At 42.5% G+C, this 24,637-nt stretch overlaps 1 protein-coding gene across 13 annotated transcripts in view; it reads right to left on the bottom strand.

Moving 5' to 3' along the window:
- Nucleotides 1-24,637, bottom strand: part of MAP2 (microtubule associated protein 2) — a 244,532-nt gene that overhangs the window by 179,872 nt on the left and 40,023 nt on the right. For all 13 annotated transcript variants that reach the window (XM_060282190.1, XM_060282203.1, XM_060282223.1 and 10 more), the window contains exon 2: nt 4,691-4,740. The gene's annotated coding sequence lies outside the window, so the exon portion shown is untranslated. The remainder of the gene's footprint in view (nt 1-4,690; nt 4,741-24,637) is intronic.

The raw sequence follows: 24,637 nt of genomic DNA, 5'->3' as shown, positions 1-24,637 counted from the left end.
CACATATAAGGAGTGGCCAAGGAACTATTTATTCTCTCACCTCACAAAGGTATTTCCTAATAATATTTTTTTCACAAAAAATTGCTCAGGGAGGTGAATCACACCACATTTCCACAAGACACCTGGTTCAGCCCTAAACCACAAAGGATTAAAATTAGCTTTGGAGTTTCACCACAGACTCCCCATGTGACCTCAGGGAAAGTGAAGTTGATAAAGAATTGCATTTAGGAGTCGGAGACTAATGATCAAATCACCGCTCAGCTCTGGAGCTTCTGGCATCCTGAGGGAAGTCACTACCAGAGTGCAATGCAGCTTCCTTGGCTGTTTCAAGACTTAGCAGCTGCTCTGAAGTCCCTGAGATGCAAAACATAATTTTTCAAAAAAAAAAAAACACCCCGCAAGACTTCAAATTACCTGACAATTTAATTTTCAATTAATATTTATAACCTGGTTGAGTAGTCAATGCATTAACTCATTAATTTAGCATTCTGTATGTTGCTTCGTTGATTTGCAACAGAGTAACTTCAGTGAATATTGAGATATCACATACTGGTACTCAATTCTACATGCCAAGGTTAAATACCAGTTCAACCTCTGCATCCACTTTCAAAGGGCAAATGACAATGCAAATTATACGGTACCATCAAGCTTTACTGAAATATTAGAATGATAGCATGGCCATCCATAGGATTTTTTAATTTTCTTTTTGGCGGGTGGGGGGTGCATTTTGTGAACAGAGTGATACATTTCAAGTTGAAACATCAGCCTGCTTGTGCTTTCAAGGAACCCACAAATGCTGTAAAACCACAGTGCACAACAACTTTTCCATCAAACAATGAAAGCTAAATGAAAATCTATATTTAGTCATTCTGTATCTGAAAGTCAACCCTGCCCTACTCCCGAGGCGATGAAGCATGCAAAATACATTGCAATGCAATCTCGAGATGATAACCTCTTGAGCTGCACTAGTCTTAAAATACATTAAAAGTACAATTTGAAGACACTCAAAAGTCATCCTAGACCAACGGCTATTTCAGGTTCATTCTTCTACTCTTAACGCCAACAGCTTGACAAAATAAAACAGCCATCACTTGCCTTCAATGGAGAAATGGGTTGTATTCTATGTGAGAGGAGAAGAATTCTAGACACTTGGCGCCACAACCCAAAAGGCCATGTCATAGGCAGCCCTTGATACACCTCCTGAACAGATGGAACTGGCAGCACGGTAAGTATCTCTGCTCTTCATCTGCAGAGGGATTAGCAACTACAGTATTTTCCTTGACTACTGGACTCTGTGTCTCTCTGTGTGTAATCTGAAGTTGCCTCTAAGGACTGGCAAATTCTGAAGCTTAAAGGTTATATATGGACATTAAAAATAAGAAGAACACTTACATCACACCTGCTTCTCAGCAAAGCAGAAGAGGTGCTTCTGAGCCAAGGTAATAATGATTTATGAGATTTCATATCTTACAAATAAACGTAAGGTGAACACCAGGAGGCCCCTACACCACAAGGGTCTTCAGTAAGAATGTTTTGATACTCTAGTCCATGAGTCTAAGAAATGGATGAAACATGAGTGGAATTCAGTGCAAGGCCAAGTGGGATATGCTTACACAGAATAAGGTTGACTCTTGCAACCCTCCAGAGCAGATTGAGGGAGCATGGGAAGCGCATTGGGGGGGGGTCCTGTTGCACGAGCAGACAGTATTTCACACATGCAGCAGTGTGGCTGAATCCTGCCCCGCATGAATTCTTCTTGCTATTGCAGTATCTCCATATGACCTGAAACACAGTTTCCCAAAGTTCAGTGTCTGAGAGCCAAACATGGCCTCACATTATGCATGCAATTGTGGGGTGGTTGCATATGCCTTGCCATAAAAGAGGAAACAGATCACCAAAACAGAGGGTAAAAGACGACCCAGATTTGGATATGCTCAAGCCTTTTTTTCCAACCAGAGCTTGCCAGAACTCAGTTCTGGCACCTCTCAGGTGGGCACCATTGCCATTCTAAGAGAATGAGGGAGGCATTCATGGTGAGTTCTGGCACCTCTTTTTCTACAAAAATAGCACTGCAATCCCTTCAGAAACTGGCATGACATGGGTCAATGTCTGAAGAGGGCTTAAACTGCTCGTGATGACAACTTCTAGAGATGGAAAGAAAGGGACTTGAATGGATCCTGGCTTCATAAAATGTGAGCCTTTAAAATGCAATGGGGGTGGCAGAAATTTTTGAGGGGAAAGCAAGCATCTACGTCTGAACCCTGTAAGAACATTCTAAGTACAATGAGAATGACAATGTGAAAGTTGTTTGATGCTTAAATCATTTTCTGCATTGAACTGATATCTAAAAATCTAGACAACAGAATTCTTATTAACATTTTACATTTGCGTTATTAGTATTTTACTAATTTAGTATCTCCAACTCTTTCAATACCTCTTTGTGAAACATTTATAACTCCTTTTGGAAGGAATGCATAATGATTACTGCAGCAGTTTACTGCAGACAAACTCCCTTTCCCACACAAACCTGTCTTCTTCTTATGTTATCCCGCTTCTTATGTGTGAATTGCATACTGGGAGGCTTGATAACTTGACAAAATTAAAAACCTAACATCTCCCCAAGAAACTCATCCAGTGTGAAAATCTGTATCTATTTGTATTTCCCACAGGCAAACCAAAAGCTAGCTAGCACTGCAGGACACAGAGGACACACCATGAATGGGCCTCAATTAGCCTTGAGAAGTCTATGCACTTGGTTAAAAATTCAATGACAGGTCAAAAATAACACACACACTTTGCTTTTCTTCCAGAGGGAAGTGAGAAACAAAAACATGTATTTAGAGCAAAAATATAATCAAGTGGTTGTATATCTTAATTTTTGTTATTATTTTGACATCCTGTCAGTCTAGTTGACATTCTGCTTATTACTGTATAGAGTTTTTACCCCTAGTCTACCTTAAGGGGATGGGGCTTTATCAAAAAGTAACAACAGATATCTAGGTTTTGCCTTTCTGTCAAAAGTGATCCCCCCCAATTTATTTTGTAAAATTTCATCTTAGCGTCCTGCACTTTAGTTTCCAGCCTCTATGCCCAACTGACCTCTGCAGCACACAACCCTCTGCCACTTGCAGAAGGTACCTGTTAACAAGCTGGGGATTTTCCAGCTTCAGCCATGCACACTGCATAAACCACAGTGCTCCTGCAATCGCTGTACAACCATGTTCGCAGAAGAACTTGGAACCATCCGCTTACCATTGCACAAGTGCCTGCCTATTCGTGTAAAGGAACAAAGCCCTTACGCTAGATAGGAGGAAAATATCCCACTGAACAATACACAGATATCAAGTTGCTAAAGAAATACAAGCTGAGTATCTGCTCATCTGCAACCCACATACATGTTCCACAGAATCGCTTCAAAAGCTTACATAACAATCAAAAGGAAAACAAGGTCCCAGGAAATGGGAAACCTATGATCCTACCAGTCCCAACAGATACCAGTATAACTTTAACACATACCCCCAGGTATTTTCATTACTCCAATTTGCTCCAACCTTCAGCTTAGTGTAATGAATGCAGGGCAGCAATGTACTCACAGCTCCACCATGTTTCACACATTCAGACATTTGCTACAGTAGCAGCTGAACTGATCCAAGCCTATTTTGCACAATGAGATGCTGTCAGCTTGAGTCATGCTACCTCCTAAAAAGGATGCCTGAAAGTTCCCTTTATATGATTCTGGTGCACCAGTAATGCAGTTGAAATTTGCCTGTATCAAAAATACCGTACTAAGTTGAGATCAACAAGTTTGTACTGTATTTCTAATGGAGCTTCTGGTTCTCATTAATGTATTCTCAAATAAGCTTCAGCATAAAATTGGACCAATAAAAGGTCAGAACCCTGAACAAATCCATCCTGTCGCATAGCTGACAGAATGTCTACCAGCTCCTTTTGCTGGAAAACATTCTTGGCAGCTGTTCACCCAAATCTGATAAATGGTAAGAGAGCAACATGCTGTGTTTTGGATTCAAGCTACAGCATTTGACTCAGCGTACCCAGCTTTTTAATGTATTTAATGGAAGCTGGGAGTAAAATAAGGTCTCTCTGAAAGCAAAAGTATTTGTAAATAAATCAATCAATCTGCAAACTCCCTGTGGGAGTTTTGTTTTCTTTGAAGTTTGTGTCCCATTCCAAAACCCACCCACACTTAGTCTGAGTCAACAATAAGTTCAACATTTTACAGAGAGAGAGAGAGAGCTCTTTTTGTTTGTTGAGTTCAGAAGCTCATGGCATGGTCCTTTTGGAATTGCAAAATCACTTATGCTTACAAACATACACAAAATAGCACCTCAGGCAGAAGCCTAGGCTGGACATTTTTGTGCCTTACTTATGGGCAGGGACTTGTTGATGTGACAGAATATTTAGGATGCAATCCTAGGTACACTTGTCTGAGAGTATGTCCCACTAAACACAGGGGGACTGACTTCTGAGTATGCATGCACAGGATTGATACATTCTGCATCCTCACACGATACATTCTTAGAAGGAATGTCTTAAATTCTTTCTCTCTCTTTGGTAGCATAGAGATCAGAGCTTTGTAATAAAGAACATGTTCTAGATCACTCAGACCTCCACAGAATATTTTTACACTGCGCAGTGATAGGGCTTAGACCATCACAAAAAAGATACCTACCTTTGCGTAGATTTGCCAGCCAGTGAATACCCTGGGAGGTTTTCTACAGTCTAAAGGAAAGAGAGGGAACCTTAATTAAAGTTAGAAACTGAAAATACTCATATGGTCCAATTTTCAGACATGCTGTGTCAGCATTTAAGTGATAAAGGCAAAACGTAGCAAAGACTATACTAGAGGGGGGAAACACACAATGTTATACTGCGTTGTATATGACACGGCCCAAATGAATATAATTTCATAAAACAGAGGCAAATTGTAATACTAGACAAGAAACAATGCCCTTCTACATCTTTAAAGGGTACAGTCCAGCGGCCTTTTTACTCAATGCAAACGGATAAGCAGAATGATCATGTCAAAGTAATATAGTACCTGGGGTATGTTGGGTATTGCAAGGACTACAGTCCTGCTCCCCCCAGAGCATTTCTGTTCTCTCAACCATGAAAAATTGCTTTACAGTAAGCCTACAACCTATGTGCATTTAACTTGTGTGCATTCAGCAGGGGTTGGCGTCCAGGAAAAAAAGTTGTAGGCTTACTTACTGAAAAATGTAAGTTGCAGGCTTACTGTACAAAATCCTATGCATTGTTGTAGAGCCCACATAATATGACTTTTAGTTCAGAAGGAAACCTTGCAAGCAGGGGGAAAAAATTCTGTAGAAATGTGACAAGTCCTTTAACTTTCAGCAACCTAACAACCACAGATGCCTCAGAAATTTCAAGAATTACGTTGATTCAGTCAGTCTAAAGAAACCAACACCCAAGGCAAAACTAAGATGAACCTTGCTGTAATAAAACACAGTCCGTGTCAATACTTCTGACTCAAAAAGCAATTAGTCTCTTCAAATATGCTGGCTTTTAAAAAAACCAACCCAAATATATTTGGGCTAATTGAATTACAGGTGGTTTTTTGAAAGACACACCCTGTTAAATTCTTGCATTTTAGTTTTTGCTGTTGTTCCTCTTCCCTTGCATCTTTTTTGTGAATCCTGCAGGACATTTTGGCCAAACAGTATAATGAGCAAGAGCCATTTTCTGTATAAACACACCTACTGTCTCTACTTGCCAGGTTCAGTCTCCCTTTCCAATCCCATTCTTTATTTTGTAACCATGTTTGCCTTGGGGGGATGCCTTGTTAAAAAATAATTCGTGTTAGGTTCAGAGGTATAGCTTGCTCTGCAGGCACTCTAAAAGGGCTAAGCTGGACATGACTTTAATTGTGTGCTTAAAACCTGTAGTTGAGATTCTCCATGTCTTTTTTGAAAGAGAGAAGGAGAGAGAGAGAGAGAATCAGCTGCAGTACCTACAACCCAAATTAGGATCATAACACATGGGATACTTTCCTCATGGTATTTCTTAAGATGGTATTTCCACATTTCAAAACTCATTTTCAAAGTTGGCCTGTTCCATGGTCGAACTATACAGTACCTTGCCCTGCAACATTTCACAAATGAAAATAGGGGCAGGTGTGCATGAGGCTAGGGGTGGGGTTTGGGAACCCAATCACATTGTTTCTTGTGACATCCAAACTGGGAAACTGCAGCTTAAGTGCTGTCTAGAAACCAGGATGACATATCAGGAGTTGTGGTCAGCTCTCCAAACACTGTTTCCCACAGGAGTCCAGGAAGTCTCCTCTAATTGGGTATATATACCACGTTAAGGACGCAGGTGGCACTGTGGGTTAAACCACAGAGCTTAGGGCTTGCCGATCAGAAGGTCGGCGGTTCGAATCCCTGCAACGGGGTGAGCTCCCGTTGCTCGGTCCCAGCTCCTGCCAACCTAGCAGTTTGAAAGCATGTCAAAGTGCAAGTAGATAAATAGGTACCGCTACAGCGGGAAGGTAAACGGTGTTTCCATGTGCTGCTCTGGTTTGCCAGAAGTGGCTTTGTCATGCTGGCCACATGACCTGGAAGCTCTACGCTGGCTCCCTCGGCCAATAATGCGAGATGAGTGCCGCAACCCCAGAGTCGCTCATGACTGGACCTAATGGTCAGGGGTCCCTTTACCTTTACCACTTTTTCAGTACTTGATACCTGGTGTCTGTACTGATTCCAGCTTCAGCTGCTATATTACCTTTACCACTTTTTCAGTACTTGATACCTGGTGTCTGTACTGATTCCAGCTTCAGCTGCTATATAAATGCATGGTAAACTGTGGAGAGGGAATTAGGGGAAGGATGGGAGAGGTAATCCCAAAAACCAGGAAGTTTAGAGAGTAGCGCCCCCCCCCCCCCAGACTAGGCTCCAAAAAAGTTGAAATGAGAAGTTTGGAGAAGTACTGTTCAAGGTTGCTCAGCACTTGATAAAATGAAAGGTGCTGAAGATCAAACCTTCATGGAGATGCATTCCTATAGACCTTGAAGTTTTGGTCTCATTCAGCGTAAAGTAGGATACCCATCGATATGCATTCTAAGAAAACCTGGCAGCCTATAATCTCAAGCAACATTTTAAAGTAGAAAATGATCTTATTCTTATGAAACTCATATGTAGTTCTGCTGCTACAAGTGGTATGACTTTGATTTTAAACCTGCAGGCTTAAAATTAGAATCAGAGGTAACAGCAGCTATATGTACAAACTTTAGTTTATGCTTACATATTTGTTTTTAATAACAAAGGTTTGTGCAAAACTTCCAGAAGAGGCAATTGACGATGTGTTCTAAGTCAATTTCATTTACAGATGAAATCTGCTTTTTCTCCTTTCTTAATGAGAAACTTCTAAAGGTGCCCATGTTCTTCTGTTAAAACTGAGTATGAGCAAGGCTATAACTACAAGCCTCTTCACACAGAGATATGGTATTAATCAATGTTTTATTAGTCTGCAAGAGCGAACACGGGCAGAAGTACTTAATGAGGAGTTACACAACTCTCCAAAATCCTGTTCTCTTTCTCCAAATTAATTCCTAAGGGCCAGACCATCTGAAACATTTAATTCACTGCAGAATACAGGTAGGTCTATGAATTTACCCCATGTAAGAGTCCAAACTAGGCTTGTCATTCTCCAATCTCAATGGGAACTGCAACAGACAATCTCACTGTTTTATGCGTCAGCTTAATCAAGCTACAGTCTCCTTCTGCTACCTTTTGTACTTGTTAATATCCTTCTTACCTTTTGCTATGGTACCTTCTACTCGCATATTAATCTCCTTGCTCCCTTAAATCATTGCAGATTCTATCTCTGTCTAAAACCCTAAGAGACCAACTGCCAATCAGTGTAGGCAATACTGCACTAGTTTCAGCCAATGGGGTGACTTGGTATAGGCCAGCTTCAGCAGTGGTCAAGGATGAAGGGGACTGTGGTCCAACAACATCTCAAGGGCACCAAATTGTAGTTAGACAGACAGACACAGCAAAGATACTTTGGCTGCACAAAGAGCAAAACTGCCAGAAGTAAACTGAAGTACCAAAGGACTCCAAAAGATGTCATTTTGATGGCTGTGGTTCAAGTCCCAGTTAGGGCACAATTATCTTGGCCAACTTACTTAAGTATATGGCTTTTAAAAAGCAAAATGAAAAAGCAAACCACCAGAGCAACCACCAAGCATTCATATGACCCAGTTTTCAGTGTTCCCATCCAAACGATATCTCCGCATCCTTCCTGAATCTCGCTGTAAAGTATTTATCAGGTATTTATCAGTAGTGTTTTAAGTTTCTTAACTGAGCTATTAATTAATTTATTATCTGGTCACAATGTTTCTGTGATTGAATGCAAAGAGGCTGATGCAATACACATTACACTTGAAGAAAGCCACAGGAACAGTTCTTAGAAAGAATCGCTTTAGCATCTTAAACACAACAACGGCAGTCCAGCAGAGCTGATCCATGTACACAGAAGGGCTTCCTTGTTGTTGACTACGGGGAGGGAAAGACACCACAGTGCCCTCAAATTATATATTGTGGAAAACTGCCCTGAAAAATCCAACACAGCCATACTTAATTTCAAAAGGAGAAACTTCTCAGACATGAGAGGATTAGTGAAGAGGCAGCTAAAGCGCACGGTTGTAAGGGGGTCAAATCCCTTCAGGAAGCTGGGCGGATATTTTATGAAGCTGTAATAGAGGATCAAATAAATGCATACCAAAGATTATAAAAGGCACAAGCAAGTCCAAACGGATATCATTGTGGTTAAATAGCGGAGACAATGAAGCTATGAAAGGCAAGAAGAAAAATGGAAGTCTTTATAAAATGAAGAAAATGGGGGGAAGGGACTGACACTCTAAAATTTAAAATAAAGAATTTGAGTCAATCCACTCAACATGCAAAATTGTGTCAAAAGATATCCATATAACTGACAAAAGATGATCAGAAAAAGCGGGGGCGGGGCAGAAAGGCAGCATTAAAAATGTGTATATAAGTCTAAAACAGAACTGGGAGATGTTGACAAAAATATAGAAGCCCTCATATACAGTATTTAATTCCTTCACCAGGCAAGTCATTCAGATCAGATCCCAACCTCGCAAAGAGGTGCAGGGATGGCAGGGTGGTGTGAAGAGCCGAATGCACTACACCACACACACACACACACACACACACACACACACATGGCTGGGGCCATTGCCCCGGCAGCCCCACCCACCTCCATGCTACATCCCTGGTGTGAGTCCTCTTCCAGGATTTGTGCTCCTTTGGATAATTGGAAGACACGGTGGAGACTGTAATAGCTTTAATAAATTTTATTTATTCACATATTTACACCTTCAGTCTGCATGGAAGGAGTCCAGATCTCACAGCATGGTTGTTTCTGTTGGAATATTGGGGTGTAAATCACCAATATTCTTACTACTGCCACTGGCTTCGGTAAAGAAGACAGCAAACAATCGTAGGTGCTAATCTACGTTTATTCAGAGAGTGTGTGTTCAGCCATCACTCTCCAGTTCAGAAGAAAGTGAAAGTAGAAACAGAACAAAGAACATCCCATGACAGGAGATCAGGTTACAGCTTGAGCTCCTGTGTGGGAAAGTTACAGCAATCACATAAAGTAAACATTCATCCACATACAGCATCTGTGCCATGCAGAGGATTTATGCTAACATCTCCCCTGAATCCTGAAATGGAAAAAGATGCAAATGTGAGAGCATCATTAAGAGAAGTGAACAGACAGTTGTCATAAACAAAATAGGACTTTCCTGCTGTGGAACTCTCTGAGACTGGATTGACCAGCTTTGGCTTCCAGGGGACCAGAGCAGTTGCTCTGTTGACAGAAACAGTGTTGCGTTTGACAACCTGTTGTTGTGGCTTAGCCTGTGTGACTGCTGCCTGTTTTGGAGTTCTAAGCACAGCTAAATTTGCAATTGCTGTGTTGGCAAACTCCTGAGAATACCTCTTGGGTCCTCTTCTAATCCTCTCAGACCTGCGTGAGAGGTGCAAATCCTGTTTACTGAGATTCTCCCCCTCAGGACTTTTGGGAGAACTCTTACCAATGGTAAACAGTGGATCAAGTGCTTCTAGCACTTTTTCATCATCCGATGAAGGTCTGTTAAAAACAGCATGAGTTCCTTTGTGTATGACTGTCTCCCCTGTGTCAGAGCTACTCGGGGTAGAGCCTTCAGCAAAGGAATCATTATCACTACCACTTGTGTCAGTGTAGGAAGCATCAAAATCATTGGCACCTATGGGAAATTCATCAAGAACATATGTTTCTTGTGGCGTAGGAGTGTGTTCTACCTCTTGAGTAAGAATCACCTCATTGGAAGAAAGCAACATAACTCTGTATTGACCTTCCTCAAAACCCAATAGAATGCTTTGGACTGGCTTGCCCTCAAGCGAAGCCACCCACATTTTGGTTCCAAAAACCTTAGTGTTGCTCACATCAGGCTTTTGTTGGAACAGAATCTCATAAGGAGAACGTTTCTGTCCTTTAGGAACCTGTCTGAGCCACTGGTAAAGGAAAAATGAGATGCTTTCAGCCCACAGTTGTTCAGACAATCCTGAACTCAGCAGTTGCGCCTGCATGCCTGCTTCTAACTTAGTGTTAACCTTAACACATAAGCTTTTGTCCCAAGCTGCCTGGGTTTTGGCAAACTTGTGGTGAATGCCTTTGTCATCAAAAAAAGCTTGAAACTCCTGTGAAGTAAAAAGAGGAATGTCATTGGTCAATAAACATTCAATTTTACAACCATGTTTCAGTTCAACCTTAGCATGAAATTCAGAAAATTTCACAATAGCCCGCTGAGGCTTTTGCAGAGGATAAAACCACGTATACTTAGAGAAGTGGTCAGTTATCAGAAGATAAAATTTTGCCTTGCCAAGGGACTCTGGCATAGGACCAAATACACCAGCAGAAACTATCTGGAAACAACGTGTTAGGCCTTTCTTGGTTGGTTGCTTCTGTGTCTGCTTAGGCTCCTCTGGACCTGTTAAACAATCATCAACAACAGTAAAACATGCATCACTTTTATCATAAGATAATCTGAAAAGGTTATCTTTGTCTCTGTGTCCCGTCAAAAGAACTTCTCCATCTTTAGAAATCACACAGGTGCCCCTGTGAAAACACAGCTCAAACCCCTTCTCATCAATTTGAGAAACACTGAAAAGGTTTTGCTTCAGCTCTGGAACAAGATACACATTACTGATACTCAAATTTAGAGATTTCAGAAAAATAGTTCCTTTTCCAATGGATTTCAAGGAATTGCCATCTGCCTGTGACACGATGGAGTCCAGCTTCTCAAAAGTCTGGAACAGTCTCTTGTCGTTGACCAGATGGTGCGAAGATCCCGAATCTATGATCAGATAAGACCCGTCGTCGTCTTGGTCATCAAGCTGAGTGAGCATTACAAGCATTTTGCGTGCAGTAGGGCCCTTGCTGCTGCCGCTGCTGCTGCTGCTGCCGCTACCGCCGCTGCCTCGCCCCTTAGGCCCAGAAGCCTGTTGTTGACTTCCTGAGTCCTTCTGGGGTCGTCTGCATGTCTTGGCTGTGTGCCCAGGAATATTGCATAACTGGCATCTGACCACAGTTTTAAGGGCTTGTGCAGTCTCTGCAGATACCCCAGGTGAGGGTGAGTAGCGCTCCCCGTTGGCCTCCGCCTGTGCGCGGGTCCTGTCCTCCTCATTAAGCAATGAAGCATAAATTCCTGCTGCAGTCATTTGCTGAGGGTCTTGAGCCCCCAGCTGGGCTGCAATAGCATTATAGGACTTGGGAAGGCTATTTAGCACTGTAAAGCAATAAATGTCGTCATCCAAATTGACGTTTCTGTCAACTAGCTCCTGGCGTAGTTGACGCATCTGATGCAAATGGGCTCTCAGGTCTCCTCCCTCCTTCAGACGCAAATTAATTAATCTCTGAAAGAATAATGTTGTTGATCCGGCGCGCAACCTCAGGTGCTCGTCCCGAAGATGAGTCCAAACATCATAAGCATTATCTAAGTTCCGAATATGAACCAGCTGTGATGGGTCCAAATGCAGAACTATTGTTGCCCTTGCCTGTGCGTTGCGATTCAACCACCTGTGGCCTGGCAAAACGGGCGGTGCGTTCTGAATCAACTCAATAAGTCCTTGCCGGATAAGAACACATTCCATTTTAACACTCCACGTTGCATAATTTGAGTCATTTAACAAAGGACACAAACTCTTGGGTGTTTGATCTGAATCCCCGGCTTTAGCCATCTTGCTACTGTAAGCGTGCTGCTAGCTTCTGACTTCAAAGTACAAAGAAGCTGCAAATTAGGCTTTCGGCAAGCATCTGCAATTAAGCTGCCGCTTTAGAGGTTTTATTGCCGCTATAAATCAGTCCCGGTTACTCACTGCTCCGGTGATAAGGAACGCAGACTTCCGTGCACTTCCTCCCCTGGAACGCAGGAACCGTGACTCCCAAGCAGGCGAAATTCCTCAGGATCAGCTGCTGCAGATTGAGGCCTCCTTGCCAGTTTACGCTTTTCAGAGGTCCGAAGATCGGAACCAGAGCTCTGCCAGAACTCTGCTACCACTGTTGGAATATTGGGGTGTAAATCACCAATATTCTTACTACTGCCACTGGCTTCGGTAAAGAAGACAGCAAACAATCGTAGGTGCTAATCTACGTTTATTCAGAGAGTGTGTGTTCAGCCATCACTCTCCAGTTCAGAAGAAAGTGAAAGTAGAAACAGAACAAAGAACATCCCATGACAGGAGATCAGGTTACAGCTTGAGCTCCTGTGTGGGAAAGTTACAGCAATCACATAAAGTAAACATTCATCCACATACAGCATCTGTGCCATGCAGAGGATTTATGCTAACAGTTTCAAGGCTGGTTACCCACAGCTGTGCAGACTTGGAGTCCAAGGCATCTCTCCCAGCCAGCCTTCAGCCATCCTGCCCAAGATGGCTCTCTCTCTCTCTCTGTTCTCCCCGCTTCTTCTTCCCAGAACACTTTTTTTGTTTGCTTGCTTTATTATGCATTTTGTGTTCTTTTGTATTTTTAATGTTGTGAACCTCCCCGTGATCTTTGGCTGAAGGGTTGTATTAAACAAACAAACAAACAAATATAAAACATAGATTAAGAAACTACTGTAAAACTAATAAAAAAATTCCTTCAGTAGCACCTTAAAGACCAACTAAGTTTATATTTTGGTATGAGCTTTCGTGTGCAAAACTAATGTACTGGATAATCATAGAATTTGGCCTGGTTACTGTTGCAATGCAGTACCATAGGCATGTCACCATCCCTCAGTTTTCAAAATGTAACTGTGGCCTACCTCACAAGATGGTGAAGGGGATAAACGATGTAAAGGACAAAGGCAGTTATCCTGTAGTCAACGTACTTAGGATTAAGAGACATTGAACTCACTAGGCTTACTACTGAGTAGATATGTGTAGGATTGATCAGTAATAGGAGAACAGACTGGTATTCATTACTCTTTTACCCTTGAGGGAGCCATTGCTTGGTGGGCAACTCACAACAGAGAATCATAGAATTTCAGAGTTGGAAGGGACCGTGGGGGGGGTCAATGTCATCTAGTCCAACCTCCTGCAATGCAGGAAACATTTTGCCCAACGTGGGACTTGAACCCACAACCCTGAAGTTAAGAGCCTCTTGCTCTACCACCTGAGCTATCTCATCTCATACTTCACATACTGAGGTATCAGGTTGAGTCTCAAGGCTCTTGAGTTTAAAAGGATATTGGGGAGTCCAGGAAAGACCTCACTATGTCCAAGACTTCACAAGTGACTACCAATCAGAGTATACAGTACTGGGCCAAATGGCTGAGAATTCAGTCATAAAATGGTGCTTAGGCAGGGCTTTTTTTCTAACTGAAACTCAGTTCTGGCCCCTCTCAGGTTGGCGCCATTGCCATTCTAAGAGAACAGGGGAAGTGTTCATGGTGAATTCCAGCACCTCTTTTTCTTGAAAAATAGCACTGTGCTTAGGCACACCATAGTCCATTGCTATTCAAACCTCACACCCTCAAAAGCAAGGAAAAACAAGACCTCAGAATGATCATTAAGGTTAAAGTTATTTATATATTTTTCATCTTTTTCTTAAACTAGAAATCCACTTAAATTTAGGAGTCACAATGTACTTAAAACACACAAAAATACACTCAGGTTTAATGTAATGCTTTCCATTTGTAATACAGACCTAAAATAACCTACTTTAAGTATATTCCCCCCATGGGGATGAGAAGGTAACAAGTATAGGAATGAGTGTGTATAACTGCAAAATTTACATGTGTATAGAGGAATGACAGTATAATTGCAGTTAAGTACAACATGAGCCTGACCAAACTGCAGGAGGCAGTGGAAGACAGGAGTGCCTGGAGTGCTCTGGTCCATAGGGTCACGAAGAGAGGACACAACTAAACGACTAAACAACAACAACAAGAGTACTGATTGAAGAAACAGTGAAGTCCAGTGAAACCAAATACTGCTGACCCCTGCAGGCATCAAGAAGAGGAAACTACATGAGAAGAGGAGATGTGCAGGAATTATTCAGAATTAATGTCAAAGGGCCCAGTGTTTCTAGCAGAGCTATACATATTGACTTTTAACTCCTTCTCTCCTATTTTACTCATTGGTATTGAAGGTGGCATAAAAATTGAGGGCTGGTGAGAGAAGCTTTACTGCTTTCTAAGAATTGTAGTGCAGTCTCTTTGCAGATACTCTTGCAAGTACTATGGCTACCAGCCACCTCTATAAGGAAGGGGTGTGGAACCTTTGGCTTTCCAGATGTTGTTGAACTACAACTCCATCAGCCTTGACCATTGGCCACATTGGCTGGGGCTGATGGGAGATGTAGCTCAACAACATCCAGAGGGCCAAAGCTTCCCCACCCCATCTGTAAGGGATAGAGGTAGCAAAAAGATTCAGGAAGTACGAGCTAAAAAGGAGATTAAGAAAGAGCTAGAGATCTCACTGCTAGTCAAACCTCAAGGAGACAAAACAATCTGGCCAGGGCACTGGGACACCTGAGGCAAACCACAAAATGGTGCCCCACCCCATCCTGCAAGGGAAGAATGGGTGAGTGAAGATCTATATCAGGAATGGGGAGGGGGTGATAAAAAGGGAGGACACCAGGAATACTTCTTATTTTCCAAGAGGCTGCTGAGAGGCGGCATTTGGGGTGGGGGCCGCCAAGGAGACAGCAGATTCGGCCTCCAAGGAGCACTCTGCAGCGGTTGCTGCCATTGCAGTGGCAGCAACATCAGGCAATGCATTCTTTGGAGGCTGGATATGCTGACCCTATGGATTCTGCCACCTGAAGCAGTCACCCAACCTTGTCTCATGGGTGAGCCGACCCTGAATCTGGCAACAAAACTTGACATCTTGGATGATTCACATCTTGCCGCTCCACAGCCTCTAAACAGGGATACAGCTGACCTGTGCATGGAGTATAAATTTCAAATGAACTCTTCTTACATTTTATGAAATTCCCATTGAATTGAAGAAGGAAAATGATGCTACTGGAAGGGTAACACTGCTACACTGTCTGGGGCTCCAATACAATGGATTCTCTTCCCCTTCAATTTGCTAGGAGAAAGAGGTACCATGCCATAACCATGGATAAGGATAAGGATTGCTCCTTTTACACTAGAAATAGCTAAATTATGGGGAAATGTAGCCACAAAACATTAACTGATAAATATCCACAGCAGGCTGAACTGTGACTAGAGTAGGCAATTATTATGGGCAGGATGTGTGAAAGCACTCAAGAAGAAAGTCACTTAATGGCTGCCATGACTGGTGACTCTGCAGATATTTACATTAATTGTACCAGTCGGCAAGTTAATGTCTAAAGGATTTGTGAGTCACTAGGATGCAGTGCCCCAGAGGACAAATCAAGAAAGACTGAGAATCTATGTCTCACTGCTGTGGATTATTGAACCACTCCTGTTCCACAGAGGCAGTATTCACAGAATGAACATGAAATCTGGGATATGTATGGGCCATTGTAAAGTTTATTTCTAGGAGTTCACTGATCACAAGCCATTCATGTACCTGCTTCAACCAAATAAAAGCAATGTCTTCCCACCTCACATTCAGCAACTCAGTCAGAGGTGACAATCTTATGATTTTACCCTCAAACAGATCCCTGGGAAGCTTAACACAGCTGATTTGCTAACACATCTTCCACTTTCTGAAATGGGGTCAAACTCCTTGGTGGAGGATTATGTCAGTAGGGTTGTCACAATGTGTATGTTTGATTTTGAGGCATTATCTGTTGAAGAACGCAGGTTTGTCTCTCAGAAGGGACATGCTTTCGGTCCACAAGGATTTTTCTGTTGTGAGGTGAACAGGTTGTTATGTATCTAAATCTAAGGTTCAAAAATTATTAAAACTTGTTCATGAGAGACAAGGGTTTGTGCAGACCAAGCGAGCTTTTTGTGCAAATTTTTACTGGCCAAATATGGATGTTGAGCACTACGTCAGGAATTATGCTACTAGTATGCAGACATGATGATCTGCCTCCCATTTTGGATATCCTCTTGAAGTTGTCATTGGCAATGCTAGATAGTTTGTGAGCTGTCTATCTGAAGAGCCTTGTGGTATTAAACATTTCCATGCTTCCTCAAATTATCTGAAAAGTAGTGGGAAGACTGAATGCCTTTATCACTATTTGAAGAAAACCAAGCATGCAGCTCACTGTGAAGAGAAGAACTGCAAAACATAATTACCGACAATTTTAATGGCATATCGATCTCTTCTGCACAGGGCATCAAAAGAGACCCCAGCTAGATTGCTTCTGTCACGTGGTAATAGCACTAAATTTCCTGTGCCCTAGGATCAAGGGAGACAGAGGATCTTTCTGTTAGAGATAATCACCAGCAGTACGAGGAGAAGTTGAAAAAATAGGCTGATACCAAACATAGGTCTAAAGAACACAACCGCAGAGTTGGGAACTTGATCTACACTGATTGCATCTACTTCTGCCATTTCACTGCTATGTCAAACCTATTCCAGTGAATACTGCCAGAAGTGGAAGAGCTACGTGGGTATCCTCCAGATCAGGGCATCCCTGTATATTTTGCTGCTGTGGAGGAAGCTTTCAGAGTGGGCTCTGCCTCTGGACCAGCCAGAAGCTACTAAAATAATCTCCAGCTGCACCCAGGTACTATAATATTTTATTTCAAAATGTTGGCAGCCATATTACTGTTAATGATAAGAGGAAGGGGAAAGTATTGTGTGTTGTTCTAACATAGCCAGTAACAGGGCACCAAATGCACACATGGGTCTCTAATTCATAGACCTCAAAATAGCAAACCCTAATGAAAATGAACTGCGGCTGTTACACCCCTATTCTAAATATGTATGCCACAGGTACACTTGTGGGAAATGCTTAAGGGGAAATCCTAGCAATTTTCTGACACTGAATCAAGTATAAGATAGTTCTTAATATATAAGAACCATATTGTTGGATCAGACAATGGTCAATTTAGTCTATCAGTTTGTTTGCAACAATGGGCAGCCGGATGCTACTGGGCAGCGCAGAACCAAGACAAAACAATAATATCAGCATGTGTTATTTTGTGGGTAAACTTGCCTAATCCTTTTTAAAAGTCATTTAAGGCTACAAGCCTAACCCCATTCATCTAGGAGTAAGCCCCATTTAATTCAGTTAGTGAAGTTTTTCCTTGTCCTCCCTCCCTTTGCAAAATTGTCCCCCCTTCCCCAGGTTCTCATTTTTAAACAAGGGTGACAGGTAGGGCAAAGCCATGGCACTGATTTCGAACAGAGAAGCTGGAGGAAGAAAAAGGATGAAGCAACTCCCTCCCACCACTTCATATTGGCTTCATAATCCCCCTTCCAGAAGCTGGTTTGTTTGTTTGTTTTCTGAGAAAAGGGAGTGTGGGATCCCATCAGAGATTTGCTGCATACATTTGCATCTAACAGCTGCTTCAGCCTTGAGTGTATTATAATTTTACCCAATAAAATATTGAAGAGACACAGTCACATTTTCTGTTTATACCAGTCTAATTTCTCTCAATATACAGGAAAGGAACAAAGCGGAGCAAATTTATGAGTTCTCAGAGTTCATAAATGATATTCCTGGCACAGCCTGTCTCCAGCAACAATGGGAACAAAACCCACTCTTTACAGAATAAACATCAATTCACATTTGACTGTGATTACGGAAAATTCTCATGAGATGTATATCCTATGCGGGAGCTCCCTAAGTAGGAGACATTTCTGAATTTTCAGCAGAAGGGTTTGTAAAGAAGTTGTTTCCCCGAATCAGAAGTGATCTGATATTTTGCTCAGATTAAGGCTTACATGCTGCCATTGCTGTGCAATCACACTGATTCCTCCTATTGTTAACGTGTCCCTAAATATATTCAGGCTGGAAGTGCAGAGGATAATTATTTGGTACCTTCAGCTCATATTACTGGAAGGACAATCAGGGGGGCAATCAAGAGTGCCTGGAGATAGGGAGGGTAGACATTTTATTCAGCATGGATCTTCCTTTGGCTGGCACTTCTGGTGGTGTTATGTATTCCCCTCCAGGCAGAATTCTCCAGTAGCAGTTTAGTTTACTGCTCCTGTCACTAAACCGCATGGGGTGGGAGGGAGGAAATGGAGCCCTATGCTCCTTTTTGACAGGAAAATCCTTTTCAGGTACTATAGCTAGAAAAGCATATCCATTTCCCCTACCTTCATATTTACATCATTGGGATTTACAGCACCTATTAGATTTACACTTCTATGTTACCACCCGATGACAGGGCAGTTGGAGTTTGGAACAATAAAACTGCAAGCCAAGCCCAGCATTGTCACACATGATGGGCATGTTCAGTGGTTCCTTGGCACTTGGTACTCTGTCCTGGAGGCTGAGTGTGCTTTGTCTTCCCCTATGTTTCTGACAATAGACTGAACTGAACTGCTTCCCTTTTCCCTGCACCAAAGGCAATGGGAGTGTCCAGGCCAAAGACCCATCCTGTATCTTAGCCCAGGAAGGAGGAGGAGGAGGAGGAGGAGGAGGAGGAGTTTGGATTTGATATCCCGCTTTATCACTACCCGAAGGAGTCTCAAAGCAGCTAACATTCTCCTTTCCCTTCCTCCCACACAACAAACACTCTGCGAGGTGGGTGGGGCCGAGAGACTTCAGAGAAGTGTCACTAGCCCAAGGTCACCCAGCAGCTGCATGTGGAGGAGCGGAGACGCGAACCCGGTTCCCCAGATTACGAGTCTACCGCTCTTAACCACTACACCACACTGGCTCTCTAGGAGAGAATCCTAGGTTCCACATGATGACCACGTTCAGTTTCTGTATTTTAGTCAATTAATTCATGGATTAAATCTGCATATCAGTCTAGCTGTAGTTCTAAAGCCTATTTTGTTTTTATGATGATGGCCACATGTGTGTCATAGAAAGTATAATCTTAGAAGAGATATTCCTTCTTATATGAGAGAAAAGGGAGAATGCATCTATTCAAGTGGTGCTTGCTATCTATAGTTATTTCAGTGGAACCTCAGTTTTCGAGCGTCTTGGAAGCCGAACGTTTCGAAACCCGAATGCTGAAAACCCAGAAGTAATTGCTTCCGGTTTCAAACGTGCCTTGGAAGTTGAACGGCTTCTGAGGTGCATTTCTCCATTTTTTCAATGGATTTTGCAGACCACCCATTGATCCTCAGTTTTCAAACATTTTGGAAGTCAAACGGTCTTCCGGAGCGGATTATGTTCAAAAACCAAGGTTCCACTGTACTTGTTTTAAATTATATGTTTTAATCTTGGCTGGATTAAACAAGAAGCATATTTTGATTAAAAGTTAAATCAAAGAACCTAACCAATTAATAGATCACATTTTTAAGGCAGGAAAATATGTTTCAAACTCTTTCAGACTAGAAAGAGAGTGTCAAGAAATGCTGGAGAGAAACAGACCAATGAGTAAGGGTCCACAATGCCTTCCAAAGTAATAACTCCAGAGCCTTTTGGGTGGTAGCCTCTGGGATTTTTCAGTCCATGGATCAATCCTCCATTCGTATTTCTAATGTTTGGGGAATCACTTTAGACCCATTTTTATGGATCACACTTTGCTTTGCTGGCAACCTTTGGCGCCCCGCATGGGTAGAAATTCTTCTGGTTATAGCAAGTTAAGCAGCAATCTCGATCAAAGAAATCTTAGGTTTAATCAAGATATAAAATTAGTGAACACTCCAAGGATTTAACTCATTAAATTAAACTAGCATTGGTGGGTACCATTTTAACTGCCTTGTTCACCATTGTAAGTAATTCCAGTCTAATCCCAAATCACAAATAAAGCATTAAAAAAAGGCCCAGCTGATAATGCAGGTGATTACAGGCCAATTAGCTTGTTGTCCACTGTAGGCAAGGTATGTATATGTCAGATTTCTCTGCAGCAAATTGGGGGGGGGGTAATTCTGGGGGAAGCGGCTTTAATAAATGATTAAACTTTGTAGCCCTAATAATACACAATACATTATAGCCTCACTTCATGGAATAATTAAAGACAGAGGTCTTGGGAGGCAACAGTATGCTACTATATTGTGAACAAGGAAGAAACCCGTGTACCTTAAGGACTAATGAATTCCTTGAAACTTTACTTTATCAGTGTTCCCTCACTGTCTCTTGCACATGCTCACTGGGACCTGATGGATCATAGCTAGTTAGATCACCCACTTGAGCAACCCAGCACACAAACACACACACAAAATTAAAAAGACAGTGTTGCTCACATTCTACAACTTCTATATAAATAACAATGTAAATGTCCATTTGTCCAGAATCAAAAATCTCCGAAGGTTCTTGACCGATTGCTTTGAAATTTTGACACAACGTTGTATTTGAATATGCAAGTATTTGCATATAATTAGATTATATAGATGTCACACCTGTGACAGGTAAAAACATGCTTTTTTGGGGGGGGGGAAACAGAGCCATCTGTTGGACGTCAAAGCAACACACCCTATAGTAAATTTTTTACTCCCAGGACGCCTTGGGTGCGCGGTGGCGTCCTTCTGGCACGCGCATGCAGAGGGTACTGGGAGCGGGTGCCCACAGGCTCCTTTTGAGAGAGCAGGGGCTGGATCCTGACCCTTCACCACCACCGCCTCGCCTCTTCCTGCTGGCCTCGCCATGTCCGCCTTGATAAGGAGCTGCAGCTGGGCCGTCTGCCCCCTCGCCCACCGGGATCCGCCGGGAGAAGCGGCCAGGCCTCCACAAAATGTGCATATGGTAGGTAGCTCCTTCTGGGAGAGCGGGAGCTGGATACTGTCCCTTTGCCGCCACCGCCGCCTCGCCTCTCCCCCCCACCCTTGGCATGTCCACCTTCGATAAGGAACTACAGCTGGGCTGCCTGCCCCCTCGCCCGCCGGGATCCACCGGGGGAAGCGGCCAGGCCCTCCCAAAAATGTACATACGGTATACGAGGGGGAGAGAGAGCGGGGGAAGCGGCCAGGCCCTCCCAAAAATGTACATACGGTATAGAGGGGGAGAGAGAGAGGGGTCGGGGTGGAGGGTGACATCACGTGGGGGAAAGATGACGTCATGCGCCAGGAGGAACAGAAAGAGGGCTGTCGTTACGTTGTGCACCTGTCCTGGGAAATGGGTGCCCTGACTTGAGCCACAGCAATGCGTGGCCGGGTACAGCTAGTATTTAAATATAATAATTTGCAATGCTAAGAATAAGTTTCTTAAAGAATGGTATTTTTCTTGTTACTGACAATCCAATTTGAGACAAACCACTAGGAAGATGGTGCACTCCATCTGTCAGGGATGCTTTAGTTGAGATACCTGCATTGCAGGGAGTTGGACTTGGGGTCCCTTGCAACTCTACAGTTTTATGATTCGATGGAGCCTTTGCATGTATCCCATATTAGCCGGTCAGTTGACTTGCATAGTGGTTGTATCGAGGGTGACTTGAAACCCATTCATCCAAAGAAGGCTATGTGCTGGTCTTCAAGCCATCCATCCTCCTTTAGAACAGGTTGGCATACAATCTGGACTTTAGAAAAATGTTTTTATGAAAATTCCCCCTCCTCTTTTGTTCAACAAGAGATCCCACCTACACCTACTCCATGGTAGGGAAAGGCAAAGCAGCAACACCCTCTTTAAAAAAATAATACATAATAAATTGCTGTGAGAACCAGTGGAATATGAATGACAGTTCTGTAATGGTTGGGTAAATACGTTTCATGCATCTCACCGCAGTCACAGCATTTGCTCAGTCATTTAAAAACAATTTAAAGAACAGATTATTTAGGTGGCATGGGGTGCTGTCTTTTGCTACAATTCGCCTCTCAATTTAACCTCTATTAACTGCCTCACACGCACAAAAGGAAACAGTGGATCCTGTGGACTATGGTGAAAGCTGAATGAAAAGAAAGCAAAGTCGCTAGAGGCAAGGAGAAAGAGAACAGAATCATACTTCCTGCTTTAATTTTGGCTTTTCTTGTGGACAAAGCTAATTAAGATAGTGAACTATGAAAAAAATTAAGCCAACTTCTCCTTCCCTGTCTGCACTTGAAAGCAGATGTCATACAAAAGTAAGAAGAGTCCAGATTAGGGATGACCTAATATGTATTTTCAGGAACCATATTGTTTTCCAGACACTGTTTTGGAGGATGCAGGCCACCACACTACTAGGAACATCACCATGGAAGAGAATGTTATGCATCAACAGAGTTCTTGACCTATTTGGATCTGAATTCCAGTGGAATTCTTGCCACTGCCCCTTTCTACGGCTTTTCAGCATCACACAAGATTATCACTCCTATACGGTAGGATTTTCAGCGTGCCAAGCACCTTTTAAATTATAATTATTACCATTTTTACAGATCTGCAAGGTCAATTTCAATTCCAGGATTGTACACAGAGTTCAGTGGAGAGTTGATGCCAGACATACACAGTTCATGAAGGATAAAATGGCACACAAACAGGAATAGAAGTTTCATGACTTGGAGGCCCCTCCTTAAATGTAGGTGTGACATGGCTTGTGTAGACATGTTCAATGAGTATTAAATCCTCTAGACAATTTGTGTATAGACATAGTTATGGCAAGTCACTCTTGATTTTTAAAAAAATAAATTGCTTGGGGGAGCAAAGCATTGCAAATGAACATGCATTCAGCATTATTGTTGTGCCAGGTTCTGTAGTTAGAACAACACAGAAAGAGAGTGGGAGGGAGAAACATCAGGGGTTGATTAAATAAGCCCCAAGGATAACATGTGAATTTGCTACAGCTGAAGCATACAATATCTGAGAGGCTGTAAAGAAAGTGAAGCTGATCTAGATTACAAGTGACTTGAACTGATCCATCAGCGACCATTACAAACACAGGAGAGAGTTTTGCTGTTGAACTACTGTATTTACTAGAGTCTAAGGTGCCATTGAATCTAATGCACACCTTAATTTTCACAACATAATTTGGCCAAAAAAGGTGAGCAGTAAATATGATACAGCGGTACCTTGGTTTAAGAACAGCTTAGTTTATGAACAACTTGGATTAAGAATGCTGCAAACCCAGAAGTAGGTGTTTTGGTTTGTGAACTTTGCCTGGGAAGCAGAACATGTTCCACTTCCTGTTGAGTGTGTTCCATTTGTAAACTGAGTCCCACGCTGCTATGGGAAAGCACACTTTGGTTTAAGAATGGACTTCTGGAACGGATTAAGCTCGTAAACCAAGGTACCACTGTACTTGGTACCAAATGCCTTCCAAGACTAATCATCAGATGCCACTCTTCTTGATAATTTTAATGGCATTGACTTTTCTTGCTTTCCTCTTCCTTCCCTCAGCCTTTTATTCCGCCCTGGAACTGTATTGCTAGCCATTCTGGTAGCAATCTGCCTACTTTATATTTTGTACAGTTCTTAACAAAAAAATTAAATAATAATAATAATAATTTATTTATACTCCACCCATCTGGCTGGGTTTCACCAGCCACTCTGGGGAAACAGCACCCAACAGCAATGAATTATAGTGTAGTCCTTGGTAAAATATCCATGATGGCATTGGGAGGCTTTGTCACCCCAACTTTGAAAGAAGGGCATTTTCATTAAGCTTTACAACTGAGATTTTGTTAGAGCTTTATGACATTCACAAACATGAGGCTGTGTGGCCAAACTCAGAAATCAAATCAAGCTCTGTATGTGTAGCTTTGGAAAGATATGTAGGTAAAATATTTCTGATGCAGACATTTAAATGGGAATATCAGGACTGACTCATCTCAAACTATGACTCACGTCATCTCCCAGCCAACAATCTACCTTTGGCAACCATCCTGGCTTGCTTGCTGGCTGAGGCAACAGATAGATCTATATCCTGGCAACTTAGAGAGGGTTCTTCCATTAGCCCAGGACCATGGCAGTCACTGCAGCACTACTACCAGTATTTCACATCTCACTGAGCAAGGAAAGAAGAGGCAGTCCACTTGCAAGCAGCCATGGCGAGGCCTTCTCCCCAGAACATCATCAGCTTCCAGGAACCAGGGGGATATTGACATGGGGAGAAGCTGCCCCTGTTATCTTGTCCCACTCACAGTCTTCTCCCAAACATGGCAAGGAACAGCCTCGCACCAACTCCCACAAT

The sequence above is a fragment of the Zootoca vivipara genome, chromosome 1, assembly GCF_963506605.1.
Source record: "Zootoca vivipara chromosome 1, rZooViv1.1, whole genome shotgun sequence".
NCBI classification, from domain to species: Eukaryota; Metazoa; Chordata; class Lepidosauria; order Squamata; family Lacertidae; genus Zootoca; species Zootoca vivipara.
This window is presented reverse-complemented; position numbering and strand designations above follow the sequence as displayed.